Source organism: Mesocricetus auratus, unplaced genomic scaffold, assembly GCF_017639785.1.
Source record: "Mesocricetus auratus isolate SY011 unplaced genomic scaffold, BCM_Maur_2.0 Super-Scaffold_100694, whole genome shotgun sequence".
Taxonomy (NCBI): Eukaryota; Metazoa; Chordata; class Mammalia; order Rodentia; family Cricetidae; genus Mesocricetus; species Mesocricetus auratus.
In genome coordinates, this window is record NW_024429268.1 from 3,287,850 (window position 1) to 3,310,113 (window position 22,264).

Below are 22,264 nucleotides of genomic sequence, written 5' to 3' on the forward strand. Positions count from 1 at the left end.
AGGGCTATGTTTTGGGGAATATCTATAAATCTGTTTCCTAAATTGATTACCTGAGGGAGAAACACCTTCCATATATAGCCTAGGCATAAATATGTTTGAAGGAAAAACTTTTGCTTTTTTCTTTCTTACTTGCTCTCCTTCACTGATTGTTAGTGAGTAAATCTATTTTGTTTCATTGATATTAAAATTCCAATGTTACAATATTGACTGGAGATTATTGGCACTCCAGGAAGCCTCGGGCCTTCAGGGCCATACTGGAAATTCAGAGGCATCAGCCTTGTGAACCAAACAACTATTGGCTTCCCAGTATTGCCAGTGTGAACACAGTCATTGTTTGACTACCCAGACCATATCTAATAAATCCTTTTAGCATATATTCACTCTACCACTCGTGTCCTTCTAGAGAACCCTAACATAGCAATAAAGTGTCTCCTAAAATGTCTCAAGTGGTGAAGGTTTAGTCCTCCATTGAGTGAGTCATTGGAGTGTACAGATCCATTGATAAATAACGACTTGAGGCATCATGGTAATGTGGTTGCAGATCCAGGAGGCAGTACCCGATTGGAGGACATATAATACTGAGCCATAAGTTTGCATGACTTACTTTAGGAGTTCTCTCTCTCTCTCTCTCTCTCTCTCTGTCTCTAATTGCTCATATGTCTATATTCCTCTCTCCTCTCTCCCTCCATACTCTTCCTTTCCCCATCACTCTCTCCCTACTTGGCCCCAGAGATTTGAAAATCTGTGCTCTAGTAACAGACTTCTGCCAAAATATACCACCTTGCCTTGGGCCCAGATTACTGTATCGATTTCAGACAAGACCGAAGTCTCTGATACCCAACCCAAAAGAAATCCTTCCTCCTTTGTTTTCTCAGATATTTTGTGACAGCAAATGAAAGCATCTAATACAAAGTTGTTGCAAATGAGAGGATTTTATTTTTCTGACAGTTTAGTAGTATGCAGACACTTAGATAGTTTCTATTTCTTGAATACTGTTGAAGTAAACATGGGAGTGGGGATGTCCTTTTGACACAGTGACTTTAATAGTGGGGAGAGAGCACACAGTCAGCACTGGGATTCTTGGATATGAGCTTATGGTAACTCCATGTTGAATTTTGTTAAATCTCAACAATGTTTTCCTAGTGGCTCTATTTTAAACTTCCAACATCAGTTTGCATTGTTTCTATTTCTTCACATCCTCAACACGCACACACACACACACACACACACACACACACACACACACACACACATTTTTCATTTCAGCAAGAATGGCTAATACGTGTTAATTATTTTTGCTGGAATATATACTATATAATGTATGTCACATAGTATATATATATATTAGTTATTCTTGATGGAATGAAATGATGTCTCATGATCTTGTCCTGCATTTTCTAGTTACCCATTGACTATGAATATATTTTCTCTTGAAAAATTAATTTTAATCAAATTTTAGGCATGTTTCTTTTGTTCTTATGTCTTGGATATTTCCAAGAATATGATTTGTGTATTTGCCTGCATGTTAACCACTTATCAGATACATAATCTCCAAACACTCTATACTCTTTTGTAGGCTTCTGTGATTCTCTTTCTGTGCAAAACCTTTCCAGCTGATAGAATTCCATTGTCCATTTCCATTGGATTCCTTGCTTCCTTGCCTATCCTAGTGTCCTAAAGACTCTTCTAGGCTTTCTCTAGTAGTTACATGCTGTAGCTTAATGTCTTATATTTAAAGCTTTAGATTATTTCAGTTTCTCTTAAAAGAGAGGGACAGGAGTCTGGATTCATTCCTCTGTATATGTGTGCACAATATTCCCAGGATTAATTTTTTATACCAACAGTCGTTTTTTTTCCCAACGCATGTTCATAACACATTGGTCAAATTCCACTTGTCTACAAGTGCATGGGATTGTACTGAACTCTATAGTTTGTTCCGTGGCCTGTGAATCTATTTTGTGCTGATACAATGGTATTTGATTACAACTTGGTGATTTATTTGAAACCAGGTAAAAACTGCCTCCTGCTTTGTTAATTTTGTTCAAGGATGCTTTAGACAGGGAAGAGGTTTGGGGGCTCTATACAGGTTGTAGAATGGAAAAACAAATCTGTTTTTAATTTTCCTGGTTTTCTGAAAAAAAAAGTCCCTGATATTTTGCCAAAGCTTTGAATATAAAGATCTAATAATTTAGGCAATATCAATATCCACCAGTGTTTAAAAAATGATGTTTGTAAACTCAATTAAAGCATACTGTTGGAATAATTGAAAGAGTCAGTTTCATTCTGTGTAAAAACATCATACACTTTACGCGCTGAGTCATGAGTACCTACAGACGTGATCACAGCTCTAAGATCACAATAACTTCTCTGCATACTCACTATCTTCATCAGAATTCTGATTATCATAGGGAAGTATCCAAACCCTTCTCCAACAAGAGATTCCTCTAAGGAGAGTTCTGTATTGGCTGGCCTTGTTCTGCCTTCTAGGTTTCTGCCCAGTCACACAAGATATCTGCTTTCTTAGGACCTCTGTGCCCTTACTGGTGAAAACTGTCATTAGAATCCGTATTCCACACTTCCTAGCACCCCAAAGCCTGACACTTATTTTCATTTTTTTCTTATATTTCTCCTTTGATCTCTAAGACCTTTTTCTGCACATCTGTGTCAAAATGAGTCTGTATAAGGAAGGGTTGTCCATCATGATTGCTATTGAAGCAACAATATGTAAAATTATCTCCCCTAAGCTATATGCATTTCATTGTTTACTTAAGTAAAAGGATATGGGAACTAGTATTTGCTAAGTGTGCTCTATGTAGAGATAAAACTTACCAGTTGTTTGTGTTTTCAGTGCATTGTCTTACAAACATCAAACAGTCTACAAGGGCACAATAGATAGTTAACTTCAGTCTTCCCCAGTATTTGCATTTGGACACAATTAAGTGTTTATAGGAATAAATAAATGCTGATATAAGCCCTCTGGTGCAGCCTGGGATCCTTCGTGAAGATGCCTGCATAAGCAAGTACAGCACATCACGAGTGGACATCCTCAGGCGGTTCAAATCTGTCTGTGACAAGATTCTTCAGCTCCAGGGGCAGTCAGAAGAAATTCTTTGGGGTTATTACTTGTTCGTATTCTGACAGGAAAAAAGAAAAAATAGCTCTCTTGAGACTCAGAAAAATTGATGTGAACCTGGAACATCACAGGGACAATTTCTTTTGCCTCAGACTTCTTGCCTATAAGAAACTAATACTCAAGACAGACACAGGGAGGAACTCCTGAGAATGTTACATGTAACTACTGCATTCTGCCTGCACTGCCACAACTCCTTGGTATTTATTTGCAGACTTTTGGAAATTCATAAATTATCCTGTAATTGCAGATTTATAAGTTTAGAAGGGTATTGTGGATGCTGATTTTTGCCAATACATAAAATGATTGATAGATAGATAGATAACAGATGGATAGACAGACAGATACACAGATGTTAGAGACATAGATAGATGAAAATATGTGTATATTATTTTAGTAACTTTAATTGAGACCCAACTATATAAATTTAAGGTGAGTTTAGAATGAGGGGGAAGACACCAAAGGAGGAGTCACAATTCTTAATTTTAGCTGATCCACAGCATGGTTATGAAATTACATATTCTGTGTGTCTTTCCCTGCTCCTTCACCAGCAATGTGATCAAGTGCAGCTCATTCAGTTTACACATCTGAAGAAGAGTCCGTGCCTGATAGAGTTCAGTAAGAAGGGCACATTGCCTCTGGACTTAATGGGCAACTGACAGCTTTCATAGAAAGAGGATTAGCTGATATACGGTCTAAGTCAACATGATCCAGGTGGAATAGAGGAGAGGAAGGTAGATCCTCGAATTTCTAGGTCCTCAGTAAGATGGTGTTGACTCTGGAAGATGGGAAACTGTCTGGGCCCACCAGGTAATCTGGGTTTGTACCTTAGAGGGGAGTATGAATTGAGGAAAGAAGCAATCAAAAACAAGAGATAAAGTCACAGTCAGGAGGGCATTCAGTAAATACTGAATCTGCCAAAGTTTTAATGTTCAAAGTATTTTCCACTTTCTAAAAGAAGTAGAAAAGGCAAAAGACTTCCTTTACAATAATACAAGGAACAAGAATAGTAATTATCTCTTCAATACCAAAGCACCAAGAACTATATCTTGAGTTAAGTATTCTGTTGTTTAGGCAGGACATGCAGTGACCACACCCCAGGCCAAACATCCTGTTGCATTTACATCTTAGGCCAGACATCTTCGTTATTTCACCTTAGAGGAGCAAGGGTAAGTTAAAAACTCTCTGGCCTTGCGATACAGATCTTTCATTTGTTTGGTTACCGTTACCCCAAGGTATTTTATGTTGTTTGTGGCAATTGTAAAGGGTGATGTTTCTCTGATTTCTTTCAATCTTTAAGAAAGAAATTAAAGAAGCCCCCAGAAAATGGAAAGATCTCCCATGCTCTTGGATAGGTAGGATCAATGTAGTAAAATGGCAATCCTGCCAAAAGCAATCTACAGATTCAATGCAATACCCATTAAAATCCCAGTACAATTCTTCACAGACCTTGAAAGAACAATAATCCATTTTGAAGGGAAAAACAAAAGACCTAGGATACCCAAAACAACCCTGTTCAACAAGGCAACATCCGGAGGCATCACCATCCCTGACTTCAAGGTCTATTATAGAGCTATAGTCCTGAAAACAGCTTGGTATTAGCACCAAAGGAATCCAATTGAAAACTCTGATATTAACCCACACACGTACGAACATCTGATCTTTGACAAAGAAGCTAAAAATACACAATGGAATAAAGAAAGCATCTTCAACAAATGGTGCTGGCATAACTGGAACCTGGCATGTAGAAGACTGCGGATCGATCCATGCTTATCGCCATGCACAAAACTTAAGTCCAAATGGATCAAAGACCTCAACATAAATCCAGCCAAACTGAACCTCTTAGAAGAGAAAGTGGGTGGTACCCTTGAACGAATTGGTACAGGAGACAGCTTCCTGAACGTAACACTAGTAGCACAGACAGTGAGATCAACAATTAATAAATGGGACCTTCTGAAACTGAGAAGCTTCTGTAAGGCAAAGGACGCAGTCAGCAAGACAAAAAGGCAGCCAACAGAATGGGAAAAGATATTCACTAACCCCACATCTGACAGAGGGTTGATCTCCAAAATTTACAAAGAACTCAAGAAGCATGTCTCCAAAGCACCAAAGGATCCAATTAAAAAGTGGGCTGCAGAACTAAATAGAGAATTTTCAATAGAGGAGTCTAAAATGGCTAAGAGGCACTTGAGAAAGTGCTCAACATCCTTAGCCATCAGGGAAATGCAAATCAAAACAACTCTGAGATACCATCTCACTCCTGTCAGAATGGCTAAAACCAAAAACACCAAGGACAATTGATGCTGGAGAGGATGTGGTGAAAGGGGAACAATCCTCCATTGCTAGTGGGAGTGCCAACTGGTTCAGCCACTTTGGAAATCAGTATGGAGGTTCCTCAGAAAAATGGGAATAAATCTACCACAAGACCCAGCAACTCCACTCTTAGGCATATATCCAAAAGATGCTCATTAATACAACAAGGATGTCTGTTCCACTATGTTCATAGCAGCATTATTTGTAATAGCCAGAAATTGGAAGCAACCTAGATGTCCCTCAACCGAAGAGTTGATAGAGAAAATGTGCTACATTTACACAATGGAGTACTATTCAGAAAAAAAATGGAATCCTGAGATTTGCAGGCAAATGGATGGCACTAGAAGAAACCATCCTGAGTGAGGTTACGCAGTCACAAAAAGAGAAATATGGCATGTACTCTCTCATATATGGATTTTAGACATAGATCTGGGGAGTGTCAGCCTACAATCCCATGGGAAACAGAAACTTCATTCAGTGGCTGAAGTGAAGAAGAGTCTGATGCCTGGGAATCCAGCATGGGACTGATCAAGACCCCCTGAACGTAAGTGTCAGTGAGGAGGCCTAGGTAATCTATTGAGCCTTGGGCAGTAGATCAGTATTCATCCCGAGTATACCCATGGACTTTGGACTCCCATCCAACAATGTGAGATGCACTCTCACCCTGAACTCTTGGAGGAGGGTCTGGGCCCTGCCCTGGATGAAATGACAGACTTTGGACACACCCATGGAGGGTCTCACCCTCCCTGGGGTAATGAGGGGATATTGTGGGGGTTGGGGGTAGAGCATGGGAGGAGGGGAGGGAAACAGAGAGGGACCTGGAACTGACTTGTGAAGCAACCTTGTTTCTAATCTAAATTTAAACTTAAAAATAAATAATAATAAAAAAATCTCTGGCCTTAAGTCAAAACGGAATGGACTCGATTCTGTGGGTTCCCACAGGGAACTGGCATACAAAGGGTAAATTTGCTGTCTAAAGGATTTTAGCCTTTCCCTTGTCAGCAGTACAGAAATGAACCTTATTTAGGTTCCACAGAGGACTCTCTCTCTCTGTCTCTGTCTCTGTCTCTCTCTCTCTCTCTCTCTCTCTCTCTCTCTGTGTGTGTGTGTGTGTGTGTCTGTGTGTGTGTGTAGAGTGAGAGACAGAGACAGAGAAACAAACAGACAGACAGACAGACAGACAGACAGGCAAAAAAAGAGTGCCCCTGAAGAGAGAAAGTTCTCTTGGGTGGGTTACATATGAAAAGCTGCGCATTGCACCTAGCCATCTCCATGGTAGAAAGAAAATGACTTTGGGTTCACATGAAGACCTATGGAATAACCATGTCTTCTCTGGCCTCTGGTACCTTCTCCTTCAGGTACCCTCCACTCCCCAACTCTGCCCTCTGTTACCCTTTCTCTGTTGTCATCTATCCTACCCCTTCACTCCTCTGCTCCCTTCATCAATGCCCTTGTATTCTTTCTCCTTCCTCTAAGTATTAAAGGGAACTTTGTGTGGATGTGCCAGGGAGATAGATTTGATCTCATTAATGAATCGAAGTAAGAGAATGATGAAAGATGAAGCTTACGAGGAAGAAATGAAGAGGGAGGAACTGCTGGTGATGGATATTAAAATCCAAACCTTGAGACGTGGGACTGGTTGTTCAATTTTGAGTGAACTAGTATCACAATGGAAATACTTTCATAAATATTTTTCTAGAAAATTTTAAGAGTGAACTAGGGCCAAGCCGGATCTACAGAAGTTTGTTCCACTTTCCTGTAAATTTAATGGATTATATGGAACTATCTGAGGTGGAGAGACCCCCGGCCTTGAACTTAACCAGAACTATGTTCAGCATCTTGGACTGCATGAGTCTCTACTTGACGAAGTGAGGACCAATGAGGCATAGTTGTCCTGAAACATACAAAATAAATAACTTAATTCTGGCTACTGGACTTTTGAAAATGTTTTGTTACTGTAATTCAAGTGAGCAGCCTAAAGTTCATGTATGTACGAGGACCACTAAATGGACTCAGACATATAGATGATAATAGATACAGATATGAAAGAGAGAGGGGAGAGAGAGAGAGAGAGAGAGAGAGAGAGAGAGAGAGAGAGAGAGAGAGAGAGAGAGAGAGAGAGAGAGAGAATGTAAGTAAGACAATCATGTATAGGGGTGGGAGGGAAGTGCAGGCCTCGCTGGTACAGCAGTGGAGTCAGGCGAACCGATGCAGTGGCGACAACCCGGCCACCATGGCGGTGTTTCACGACGAGGTGGAGATCGAGGACTTCAGTATGACGAGGACTCGGAGACCTACTTCTACCCCTGCCCCTGTGGGGATAACTTCGCCATCACCAACGAAGATTTGGAGAACGGAGAAGACATGGCGACGTGTCCCAGCTGCTCTCTCATTATCAGAGTGACTTACGACAAGGATCAGTTTCTGTGTGGAGAAACAGTCCCAGCACCTTCAACCAGCAAAGAGTTAGTTAAACGCTGAAGAAGCCCTGAGGAACCCAAATCGTGAGCATTAGGGAATGAGCCCAGGTGGATGGATGAGTGCTGAGTTCAGAAGCTCTACATAGGACCGCTGTCTTCTAGCTTGCCTCCAGGGGTGTGGAAGCATCTTCATCAGCAGCTGAATTCAGTAAATGAGCCTGTGACGTGTCAGACCTGGATTTCATGCTTACACGGACTTGGATTATTAATTGTCCATCTGAATTTAAAGGGAAAGCCTTATAAACTGGTCCCCTTTCTCTCAGTTGCATCATTTGAATGTCTTAAAACTAATTCTGAGCCGGGCGTTGGTGGCGCACGTCCTTTAATCCCAGCACTCAGGAGGCAGAGGCAGGCGGATCTCTGTGAGTTCGAGGTCAGCCTGGTCGACAAAGTGAGTTCCAGGACAGCCTCCAAAACCACAGAGAAACCCTGACTCGAAAAACCAAAAAAAAAAAAAAAAAAAACTAATTCTGAAAACAACATTGTCCACTTCAAAAAAAAAAGATAATCATGTATAACTAATGACTATATATGTGTGTGTATGTGGGTACAAGTATGTGTGTATGCATATATGTGTATATATGTTGTGATAACAAAGCTGTCCTGAATTTGAGTTGTTGTGGGACGGTGTGCAAGTAGAGTTTGAGGGTATAGAGAGAGTGGTAGAAATAGTGTATAAGGAATGTGTATATGTATATGAGTGTGCTGTATGTATGTTGTGATAAAGACGCATAAAAGGTCATAAATTTGGGGGCTTGTGGGAAAAAGGACACAGGAAGAGTTTGCGGGAGTAAAAGGAGGTCAGGAAATAATGGAAATTAAATAATTATGTATATAATTATCAAAAAATTAAAAATGTTCTGTTACTGAAATTTAGCTCATTTTGAATAACTCCATCGTGTACACCTGGAATATTTAGGAACTAAGATATAAAGTGAAGAGTACTGCAGACCCCTCATGAGTTGTACATTCCTATTGAGTATAATGTATGACCCTGAGGGAATTCATTTCTTACTGACACCAAACCCTGACAAGGAAGGGAAATTTAAATGGGTAATCCACAATTCAGCACAGATAGCCTCTATCTTCAGTAAATATTTCTTCCCAAGATAAAAACCACTCAAATTATGAAAGGGAAGTGATAATTTTAAGACTTTGGAGACAAATCTAGATCCATATAAAACTTCCAAACTACAATAGAATTTCAAGACTCAGTTTGGAGCATTCTAGGTCCAGATTTTTATACACACTCTTTAACTTTGCTCTTTTCCATTATAATTGAGCACACAATTAGCTGAATACTCAACTAAAGCAAAAAAAATCACCACTTTTTACATAGCCAATTATTTCAATCTTTGTCTTGATTTTGAAGTTTATAAAGCCTACGCTTGTTATTTTTTTTACTTACCATTCTATTTTTTTCCTAAGTGAATCAGGGTAAGTATAATAAAATCTTCAAATGACAGAGTGGGAAATTGGGAGGACTGACAAAACAGAGCTGTCAGCTGTCAAGGCAGTACTAGCATAGCTTAAAATTCTTGTTTTTCCAATAATATAGGAAATTTAAATTCTGATTTCTGGTTGAAGAGGTCTAAGTATATCAGTGTATGGTACTGAAAAGTAATGGAATAGTTTGTGGAAAATAAACCTGTAAAATCCAAGGTTCACCTATAGTTCTTAAAATTACCCTTACATTGTATCCTAAGATTTTCCCCATGAAACATAAGGGAGAAGTCTGCGCAGGAAGCTAGAACATAAGCAGCTTAGAAATATATTGTCTTAAACATAAAAACGATAGGTATTTTTAGCATGCTGTTTCTCAAAAACTGCGTGGTCTTTCAGAAGTTAGACCAAAGGGGGATTTTGGTCATTAATACAAACATATCACTCATGATACAAACTGGCAAACTCAGAATAATAGCTGCATGGTTTCGGAGAGTTTGTCATGCTTTGAAAGACATTATTAGGTTTCCGTAATAATATTAAAACTCCAAACTTCCAACATATCAATGAAAATTGCTCAGATACATACCTTGAGCTTTCTCCTGTTGTTTTCCATTCAAAGTAATTAATTCTGTTTTAAACGATTAATTTAAACCCAAAGCTCTTTAATATAAAACCAAATTTACAAATAAACACACCGTAGATTCAGTCTTCTTTGTCCCCTGCTTTCTGTACTAGTTAAATAAGTTGACAAGTGTATGGGAGTCAAATTAAAAATAACTGCATTCAAATCCCACCTCTGCAATTCATTATCTATTCAACCCTGCAATAATGAGTAAAGTTTGCTCTAAGTTTCTTTATTTTTGAATGTGGGTAATGGTTACGCCAAGGGTGTCGAGTGGAGGGTCGATAAAATTATATATGTAGAAACAGCTAAGATAGCACCTTGCATGAGGTCTTCATTCATTAATTCATTTTTATTGAGCACTCATCAAATACAGTCCTTGATTGCCTGAAGCTTCACTTTCTAGATTCCATTACTCATAGTCAAACTGCAATCCAAAGATATTAAATGGTAATTCAAGAAATAAAGTAAGATTAAATGGTGTGATGTTCTTACTCACTAGATGAAAACTTGTGCCACCTCATCCCACTCTACCCAGAGCATGGCAACCCTCTGTCCAGTGTCTCCTTACTGCCTGTACTACCCTCCAATTAGTACATTATACTCCCCTCAGTTATAAGTTCAGCTTGCCACGGCTTGACAGTGGCTTGTGTCCAAGTAAACTGTGTTTTACTAAGAATAGCCTCTAACTACAAGAGAATTTCAATCCATCGAAAGTTATGCTGAGGTAACTAAGACCTATGGTGATAATAAAGCTACTATCTGTGAGTTAGTGAGGAAGGAAAGGCATTATGTAAGAGTTTTGACATTGTGCCTCTAAATGAAAGAGCTATGGTCGTGATTTGTGCTGATATCTTGCTTGTACAAATAAAGCCTGTCTGGGAGTCAGATTTGTGAAACAAGACAAGATTTGGCCCTCCCTGTGTTTTCTGTCATACCTGTTGGTAGGACACTTACTGATGGATCAAAAGGAGAGGGAAATATTGTCCTTCAAAGGCAATAGAGCAAAAGAAAAGCAGACTGTCATAGTCTCTACCTAGATAGTTAAAGATTCCAAGGGACGGTCAGACATGTTCTCCTCTTCCACATGCCATCCATACTTGGAAACCAGATCACCACTTCCTCTATCAGTGAACGACAGCTCTGGTGAACTCGGGTAAAACTGGGCTTGAAAGCTGTTGTCTGGCATGGAGCTGAGATTTACCTTATCCCGTGTTTGCTTTGCAACAAGTATATATTACTTCTGGTTAGAGTCAGCTTGAGACTGATGACTATGGATTTTACAATTCCCAAAGAAACTAGCATTACTAAGACACATTTTATACCCAGAACTCCTAGATCTTAGAACTCACATATGATCCCATGAAAAATCTTCCCAACAGAGAGAAACTGCACTGTGGGAAGCCTTTGCAAAATCTAAATTAAATTTGGGAGATATTTTCAACTTCCCTCCTTTTAATTTAATATATAATTCATAATATTTATGTTTTTGTTTTTGCAGTGGTACCAGGTAAAAACTATCCTTTTACCCTGAGCCCTGTAGACATTAATAACAGATATGTTGACTAAATAATGCTGAGGTTGACTGAAGTGCCTGTGGCTTCCTAACTAAAACAACAAGAATTTAGCTCTGCTACAACTCTGCTAGACTTTATTAGGATACATCTTATAGTTTGTCTTACTTACCTTGATTAAACTCCTAAAGCTCTGCAGTTCTGTGTACAGCTGTGCAAAGAATATAGCTCATTGTCTTATTTAGATTATTTTTCCCTGTGACAGGGCACCGTGACCAAATGCAAGTTGGGAAGGATAGGCTTATTTGACTTATACTTCAATGTCACTGTTCATCACTGAAGGAAGGCAGGACAGGAACTCAAAAGGACAGAAGCCTGGAGGCAGGAGCTGATGCAGAAGCCATGGCAGGGTGCTGCCTACTGGCTTGCTCAACATGGCTTGGCCAGCATGATTTTCTATAGAACCATCCCAAGGATGGCACCACCCACAATGGGCTGGGCCCTCCCCTAGCGATCACTAATTTTTTTTCTTTTTGTTTGGTTTTTACGAGACAGGGTTTCTCTGTATTGTTTTGGAGGCTGTCGGTCCAACCTGGTCTCGAACTCACAGAGACCCGCCTGCCTCTGCCTCCCGAGTGCTGGGATTAAAGGCGTGTGCCACCACCGCCCGGCCATGCGCCACCACCGCCCGGCCCTAGCGATCACTAATTAAGAAGACGCCCTAAAACCTTGTCTACAACCAAATCTTATAGAGGTATTTTCTCAACTGAGACTTACTTTAGGACTTTTACTTCACAGTGTGCCAGAAGCCCAGTGTATCACTAGGAATCCCATCAGCTATGTCTGAAAATACAAGATCAAACGGCACTCACAGAAAACACTCAGAAGGAAACAGTTCAAGGGCAGAGAAAAATCATCGAGAAAAATACAATACTCGTGGGAATTTGAATAACCCTGCCCACATGACCAGAAAAGCCACACTTGCAAGCACCCCTCTCCCATAGTTCACCCCCTTCTGTCTCATTACACAGATAAGACCCTTACCTCTTAACCAGGTAAACTCGTTGGCTGTCAATGACATCTTCTCATGTCTACTCCTTTTTCCTCCTCTTCTGTTTTCCTTTTGTCTTTTTTTTATACTCAATGAAAACCTTAATTGTTCTGTAACTGATTGTTATGAGAATTGATGTTTTAACAACTAATGTCCTAAAGTTTGGAAAAGTTTTTTTAAAAAGTCATTAAATCTATAAAACACCATTCTTGTCTCAAATAGAAATCATCTAGTTGGGTAGACAAATGTGTGTGTGTGTGTGTGTGTGTGTGTGTTGTACTTATGTGTATATGCATGTGTGTAAGTATGTGTGAGCATTTGCATGTGTGTATGAATGGATGTGTGTTTGCATATATGCATATATAAATATGTAGGCATACATGTTATAGGTAGAGATTATACTAAGGAAAACAAAGAATTATGGAAGAAAGGATGACCTTGGAGTAACTGCACAAGGGCAGCAAAAAGAGAATGATCAACTTGAAGGAATCACATATCAGCAAAATATTAGTATTTTAGTCGTGAAGTTGGTATGGGCCAACAAGACCCAGCAGGGCAGGCATCCTCCTGACTGCTACCCAGCAGGGCAAGCCTTGTTCTTGTTTTTCTGTTCTCAGCCCCATTGGAACTGACCCACTTCCCCTGGCTATTCTAGAGGCATTCATTTTGGTGCCCCGTTGCTTTGGAACTGAATACCTTTCTCTTCTCAGAATGACCTCTGTCCCTCCAGCTTGCATTTCTGGGTTTATCTTGGATAACTGGAATTCTCCATCCAGGGCTGTTTGATTTCCCCCGAGGAAAAGGGAAGCTCTTGTTTATGCAGTGCAGTGAATCGGTAGCATTTTTTTCAAAAAAACTTCAGCAAGGTTCAATGAAGGAGGTCGTTCACTGACACAGCCAGGGTCAGATCCCCCATATAAACTGCAAATGCAGGCATATTGCATGATGTATTGCACAAATCACAAGGTGTGAAGAATTAACCTGAAACAACCATCGTCCATCCCAAAATATTTGGCAGATTAAAGTCAGGGATGAATAGTTACAGAAGAATAATCTGCTTAATGACTTCATGCCAGAGGCCAGGCCTTCAATGGGATGGTGCCTCTTGACAGAAGGTATTTACACATCCTCTAGGAACTCATCCTACTGCATGCACCCTGACAGGACTTTTGGTGGTTGTGCCCAGCCCTTCCTGCTGAGAAGCAGGGTGAATAAATGAGCACTTTGATGTGCAGATGCGAAATGCAAATCTGTAAGCTTTGTAGATGAGCACTGACAAAGTCATAAGAGGCAGGTGAATGAAGCAAAACTAAGATGCTCAGCTCTGCCCTTCCACGGACTTGCTAGACTCTGAGCAAAGAAGAAGAAAAATCATGCAGTTATTTAAAAACTAACAGGCAGAACTCTTTAGGATCACATAACCTAGGAACTGAATTTAAAAATGAACAGTCAATTTAGAATAAAATACTTATGGCCTCCCATTTCTGCCAGAGTTTTTAATATCTCAGCACACAATAGTGATCTGCGAGGGGTTCATCTATCATGCATCACTTACTAGCAGACGTTTATTTTGTAAAAAGAAACAACTGACCAAAGCCCAATGTTCTGTATGCATTAAACACAGGAGGACAGGTTTCTAAATTTGGAAATCCGTGATTTCAAAAATTTACTCCTCTAGATAAGATCTAGAAAATTTTAATTCTTTCTTTCTGGCTCTGCGTGTGGGATTTCAACAGCTATGATAATGTTCAACATCTAATTAGTTTACCAACTAATGCCTTAGTGGTCACAAGAAGCCAGTTTGGTTTCTACCAGTGTTGTTATAAAGATGACTACTTGCTTCACTGCATTTATGCTTTGAGCACCAAAAACTGCTTTTGCCCGGTGGATGGACTAAGAGCCAGTTTGTGCTTCATAACCTAATATTGTCTGTTACTAATATTGTCTGTTACTCTCCAAACCAAGACCTCCAGCATACCCTAATATTGTCTGTTACTCTCCAAACCAAGACCTCCAGCATACCCTAATATTGTCTGTTACTCTCCAAACCAAGACCTCCAGCATACCCTAATATTGTCTGTTACTCTCCAAACCAAGACCTCCAGCATACCCTAATATTGTCTGTTACTCTCCAAACCAAGATCTCCAGCGTGTTTTGTGGTTGCTCTCTTTTCCAGTTTAAAGGGGAAATGAAAAATTACAATTTGTCTATATATTTCCAAGAGACTATATGAACTATAAAAGTTTTCTTAATGCCGGGCATTGGTGGCACACACCTTTAATCCCAGCACTCAGGAGGCAGAAGCAGGTGGATCTCTGTGAGTTCAAGGCCAGCCTGGTCTACAGAGCAAGTTCCAGGACAGCCTCCAAAACAATACAGAGAAACCCTGTCTCGAAAAACCAAAATAAAAAAAAAGCCTTATTAATATTGTAAGAATAAGATAGTGTACTAATTTATAATCTTTCAATTCTTAGCAAAACAAAGAGGATTTCTCTCATAACCAAAATTCACTTATTTAATGGAGAACAGGGTCTGGAATAGCAACATGGACCATTGATGTAGAAGTAGAGAACCAGAAAATTCCTCAGCTGCATCTGAAAGCACAAGGCATACCAAGATGCTAGATGAGAAACCGGTCTGGAGTGAAATCTGTGGCTCTAGATGATTCCTTGAAAACAAACTGCTGTCAGACACCTATACCAAACACATTTGTATTAGTTACTCTCCCAATAGCTGTGATAAAATACCATGTCTAAAAGTAATATATGAAAAGAAAGAGTTCATTTTAGATTACTATTCCTGGGGGATTAGTCCACCATTGAAGGCAATGCATTGTAACAGGTGCCTGGAGCAGGAAGCTGGCTGATTACATCTCTTCTACTCAGGACACACATAGTGAAATGGAAGTCAGACAAAGCTACAACTTCTCAAAGGCCTTCCCCAGTGATGTACTTCCTCCAGCAAAGGCCCTCATTCTAAGGGTTCTACAACCTTCCCAAGTAGCACTCCCAATTGGGACTCAACTGTTCAAATGCATACACCCTTCTGGGACATTTCTCATTCTGGACACATCTCTGAAAAGCTACAGCATTATCTTGTCCAATTTTTAATGTCACCTAAGTACAATTATATGCTTAAATACATACTTAAAAAGAAGTAAAGCAGAAAATGGGTGTTTAAGGATGGCATACAAGCAATCCATATTTGCTTTTGCTTCATTCAGTGGTTTGCTATATGGAACCCAGGATTCCCATGAGACTTTTCGTGCTCGACTCCCTAGTACCTGGAATAGAAGTGTGTGTGTAAACTCATTCAGTTATCAGGAACCCATGATGCCAAACTTGGATCTCTATTTTAGATTATGACCTTCTTTTATCTTCTATCAACCATATGTTCTTTTATATGGAGACCCTCATCTAGACACACATATAGCTTATCATACAGAGATAGGGGTAAGTATGGATAATTTCTACAAATTTAGAAAAGAGACTGAGAGAATAATGTCCATAGGGGATGAGAAAGACCATTAATGTAGGCAAAGGACCAAGGTTTTATGAAATGGTACAAAGCAAAATTTTTTAGTTAATGCCTTAGTAGGTTTATCCCCCCCCCCGGAGGATATGTGAATTAAATCTTCTGTGTATTGAAGTAGCAACAACCATTTTTTTTTGTATTTCAGAAACATTCGACATGTGTTTTTCTTTTGAGGCAATGATTACGAAAGTTAAATGTCATTTTTAATTCCAGTGGCTGTCAGTACTGTAGGACTTAGACATGACTAGTTTCTGAATGAACACATTCATCACATCGACTCATTTTGAAAAAGTTATTTAAAATTATGTATTCATTTACTTATGGTACGGGTTTTACTTTTTAAGATTTTCATATATGAGACGAGCATGGAAGCTGTGAAGAGGAAAAAAAGAAGAAAAGTGGTGGGGAAATTTACCTGGGGAAAGTTGAGTGGGGGGGGGATGCAGAGATAGAGCAGGGAGGCTGAAAAATAACACTAGGATGTTTGAAAAGCCATAGGTAAACCTGTGATTTTATAAACACCCTTAAAAATGCACACACAGACTTATATATATATATATATACATATTTATATATGGATATATGTGTATGTGTGTGTATATATACACATAATAAACAGACACACAAAAACACATACTTATGAATATACATGTGTATACATCAAAGGAAACAGAGAGAAACTCAAAGCAATTCCACTAAAATCAGGAGCTATATAAGGCTGTCAACTCTTTCCATATCTATTCAACATAGTACTTGAGGTTCTATCTCAAGTTCATAAGGCTACAAAAGCAGATCAAGGGGATACAAACTGAAAAAGAGGAAGTCAAACTTTCACTATTTCCAGGTGATGTGACAGTATACATAAGTGACCCCAGAAATTCTGCCAGGGAACTCTTACAGCTGATAAACACCTTCAGGAATGTGACTGAATACAGGATTAACTAAAAAAATCAACAACCTTCCTATATACAAATGGTGAATGGGCTAAGAAAGAAAACACCCTTTACAATGGCCACAAATACTATAAAATATCTTGAGGTAACTCTAACCAAACAAGTGAAGGACTTGCATGACAAGAATTTTTAATCTTTGAAGAAAGAAATTGGGGAAGAGATCAGAAAATGGAAAGATCTCCCATGCTCCTGGATAGGTAGGATTAACATAGTAAAATTGACAATCTTACCAAAAGCTCTACTATAGAACTATAATAATAAAACAATTTTGTATTGGCATAAAAACAGACATGTGGATCAATGGAATAGAACTGAAGGCCATGACATAAGCCCACATACCTATGAACACCTGATTTTTGACAAAGAGGCCAAAAATATACAATGGGAAAAAGCATGTTCAATAAATGCTGCTAGCATAACTGACTGTTGTCATGTAGAAGAATGAAAAAATATCCATATTTATCACCCTGCACAAATTCAAGTACAAATAGATCAAAGACCTCAACATTAATCTAGTTACACTGACCCTCCTAGAAGTAAAAGTGGAAAGTAGCGTTGAATATAATAACACTAGCAGCACAGACATTCAAAGCAACAAGTAATAAATGGGACCTTCTGAAACTGAAAAGCTTCTGTAAGACAAAGGTCACTGTCAATAAGACAAATTGACAGCCTACAGAATGGGAAAAAATCTTCACCAACCCCACATCTGACAGAGGACTAATTTCCAAAGTTTATAAAGAACTCAAGAAACTAAATATCAAAACGCTAAACAATCATACTTAAAAAATAGGGTACAGATTTAAACATATCTTAACAGAAGAATCTCAAATGGACAATATACACTTAAAGAAGTGTTCAACATCCTTAGCTATCAGGGAAACACAAATCAAAACCATTCTGATATATCGTTTTACACCTGTCACCATGGCCAAGATCAAAAATGCTAATGACAGCCTATGTTGTAGAGGATATGGAATAAGGGAAGCATTCCTCCCTTGCTGGTGGAAGTGCAAACTTGTACAGCCACTTTTTAAATAAGTATGGAGGGTTCTTAGAAAATTGGGAATCAATCTACCTCAAGACCCAGCTATACACCTTTTGGGAATACACCCAATTACACATGCTCAACTCTGTTCATAAAAGCCTTATTCATAGTAGTCAGATCCTGGAAACAATCTAGATGATCCTCAACTGAAGAATGGATAAAGAAAATGTGGCTTAGCTACACAATGGAGTATTCTAAGCAGAAGAAAATAAAATCAATGGCATCATGGCATTTGCAGACAAATGGATGGAACGAGAAAAAAATAATCCTGAGATAACCCACACCCAAAGAGACAAACACAGCATGCGTTCACTCGTAAGTTGATATTGTATATAAAGCAGGGGATAAGCAGACTATAATCCATAGCTGCAGAGAAGCTGGGTAACAAGGAGGATCCTAAGAGGGATGCATGGATTTCCTAGAGAAGAGGAACTAAATGGGATGTCCTGGGTAAACTGGGGATGGGGGATGTAACAAGAGGTTCTTTGTCCCAGGCAGTCCCGTGGCCCTTGAGCCCCAAATAAACACATGGATGCTATATTACTTATAAAATTGTTGGCCAGTGACTAGGGCTTCTTATTGTCTAGCTCTGTTTTAATTATTAACCCATTTCTATTAATCTAGGCATTTCTACATGGTCTTCTCTTACAGGAGAAGGGTCCAGACCTCTAATCCTTTGGCAGCTCACGAGGCGACAGTTCTGGTGGGCCCTCTCTGCCTACCTTTCCCAGAATTCTTCCTGTCTCCTGGACCCACCTATCTCCTGCCTCATTGGACAAACAGTGTTTTATTCATTAACTATCAAGAGAAACATACACAGAAGGACAACCTCTATCGGGGGGAGTAGATGGGAGGAGATAGGGGAATGGGAACATGAGAGATTAGGATGGTCAAGTTGTGGTCAGGACGGAGAGGGGAAGTGATGGGGAAGATAACTTGATAGAGGGGGGCATTGTGGGGTTAGGGAGAAACCTGGTTTCAGGGAAGATAAGGTGCTACTCCTACCAATAGAGGAGAGCATGCCTGAACTGGCCTTCCCCTGTAATCAGATTGATGACTGCCCTAGTTGCTATCATAGAGCCATCATCTAGTACCTGATGAAAGAAAATGCAGAGATCCACAGCCAAGCGCTGAACCAAGTTCTAGGAGTCTAGTTAAAGAGAGGTTAGACAGATTGTATGGGCAAGAGGGGTTCGAGATCATGATAGAAACCCGATAGAGACAGCTGATCTGACATTGTGGGAGCTCAAGGTCTCTTGATGGAAAACTAGGGAGTTGGATGGGACTGACCTAGGCTCTCTGCATCTGGGTGACAGTTGTGTAGTTTGGCTTTTTTTTTTTTTGCGGGGCCCCTATCAGTGAGACAAGGATCTGTTCCTGCCTCATGAGCTGGCTCTTTGGGACATGTTCCCTATGATGAGATGCCTTGTGTCAGCCTTGATGCAGTAGGGAGGAGCTTGGTCCTGCCTCAGCTTAATGTGCCATGCTTTGTTGACTCCCCATGGTAGGCTTTTCCCCATCTGAGTGGAAACAGAGCAGACGTAGATGGGTGGAGAGAGGGAAGGAGGGAGTAGGAAACATGTTTCTCATACAAAATGCTCCACAGAACAAGGAGAATAAAAGAAGACTTGAAAAGAAGTTGCTAGCTCTCTACAACATTGCAGAGAGATGCGCAAGGGGGTCTGCTAGAGAGACGCTTGGGGCTACTGAGAGTTTGGCTCCTCAGAGGAAAGCTGCAACAGGGTCCTATGAAAGCAACAAACTATATATCCTTGGAATGAAATCGATACTTTATTGATGTGATTTGGGTCTGAGGGAGGCATAGTAGACACTTCAAAACTCTCAATTGAAAAAAAAGTATTTCTGCTCTATTGATAGTTTTAAGCTTTCCATAGCTGCAGTCCTGAACATTATTTGGGCAATTTCAGCATCACAGAGGCATGTAGATTTTTAATGACCCTGAAGTGGATGTATGATTATGAAGACAAAAGGAATGGAAGTGTTGGGGCTCAGTGACAGAGTGCTTCCCTTGCATGTGCAAACCCATGGGTTCACTCCCTACTGCCAGAGGAATACAACATTGGCAAGGACAAAGTGGATGAATGTTTTGGGAGTGGGAAGAAATTTTGAAGCATTTTAATCTATTTTTGAAGACTTGTTCCAGGAAAACTGGACCTCATGTTTCTCCCAAATACTGAGAATTTTACCTGAGTTTTTTAATATGCAATCATAATAAAGTCCTTGACCTTGGAATACAATAAGAATTAAGAGACAGTAAGTCCATTTAATGATTTGCGTGACATTTAAGTGTCAGTAACTGCAAACTTACCATTCCACCTATAATTATAGTCTAGCAATTTCTTGAAATATCTGAAATCCATGTCATAGGCTGTGACACAAACACCATGTAGGATTTTACATGTAAGATGTTACATTTCGGTTGAGTAAATGACAATATTGATGCCCTTTTCTCTTTGTCCTGAACACAGCAGAGAACTGATGAGCATAACCAACTGATCATCAGCATCCCAGCTGAAGTTCAAGCTAATTTGCAAAATTTATTTCAAATATGATTAGTTATTCAAACAAATGTATTTTCTTCCTTACCTTTGTCTACTTTACTAAGTTAAGATTTTAGGGTTTTTTGTAAGCACACAGAAGGGATTTATAAAATGGAAACGGAATATACAAGTACTTTGTATTTTACCTCCAGGAAATCGCCTTGGTACTCTTCAATTAGAGCCGATTCTTCTTTAAAGGAAGAATCATATTTCTGATTTTATATTTCCCTGCATTGAGGAAGGGACTTATAATGTTTGTCTTCCACCAGGGAAGCATAAAAAGTGGAGTAAACATGGGAAGGTTTTACATCTCAGCCCTGGGGAAGAATTTAACAATGCCTGTGAATGAGAGGGTCAATCATTTAAAGGCTGAACTGGCTCAGGAATTATATTACATGGAAGCAAGCTCCCTGGCTAATATCTGAGAAGGGTATGGAATGTCACTTTCTGACAATTAATCTTCCTAGTGCAACTAAGATTTGCCCAGTACCCAAACACATCTCAAGGAGAAAATCTGCTTCTTGGCTCTTCTTTTCCAGTTCCTGAAGGATGCCTGTCCTCATAGCATTCTTGAATTAAGTACTCCTTCGTGGAGGAAGAAATATATCAGAAAGTTAGGAGAGGAAATGACGATAGAGCTTACAAAAACTCCCATTACCTTAAAGATGGACAGTGAGTCCAGAGTAGTAAACTTCAGCCAATTGATAATCTATGAAATTGGCCCAGGAACTTCAGGTAACTAAATGCCAAATGATGTAACCACCCCAATTCTGAGGCTATAACCAAAGGAGCAAAACTCACTATCCAAACAAGAGACCTGCTACTATGTTTACTAGAACATTGTTCATAGTAGCCAACAGATACAGATAATCAATTCAACCTACAGATAAATAAAGAAAATTCACATACATATGCATACATTCGTATATGCATGGACTCACAAATTGGATAATTATTTGATTTAAAAGGGAAAGACATTTATCCCTTTGTAACAATGTGGACGAAATCAGAGGACATTATGCTGAGTGAAGTAAACCAGGTACAAAAAGACAGTCACTGCATGATCTCACTACTGTACATAACCTAAAGAGATGTCAAAGTAAAGAAAACCAGATATTGCAGTGGTACTTACCCACAGATGGCAGAGTAGGAGGACACTAGGGTTGGGATGTGGAATGCTCCCCAGTGCCCTGTGTTGAAGGAGAGACACTAGCTGGTGATGACACTTTGGGAGAGGGACTCTAGCTTTACAAGCGGGCCCTCGAGAATGAAATTAGTGGTATATCCTCTGGGGCTGCACCACACCCTAACTTTTTCCAGTCTGTCATTTATGTGCTCCCTGTCCATCAAAAGACAAACAAACTGCCCCAGCGAGGCTCTTATCATTCCCAGGCACAAAGGGATAGCTCCAGATGCCATTGCACTGAAATCTCTGAGACTGTGAGCTGCAGTTAATCTTCGATTCCTTGACATGTTCCTTCCTTTGGCAATTGCCATGGTTATACATTGGCAAAAAAGATACTCATCTTCAACTATGCAAAGAACCAGAATCTATCATGATATCCACAAAACAACGAATTATATTAGTTACTTGAATCTGTTAAGAAACCA

General features: G+C 39.6%; 1 pseudogene; it reads left to right on the forward strand.

Moving 5' to 3' along the window:
* The first annotated feature begins 7,676 nt into the window (after positions 1 to 7,676).
* Positions 7,677 to 7,947, forward strand: LOC121137781 (annotated as a pseudogene).
* The last annotated feature ends 14,317 nt before the right edge of the window (positions 7,948 to 22,264 follow it).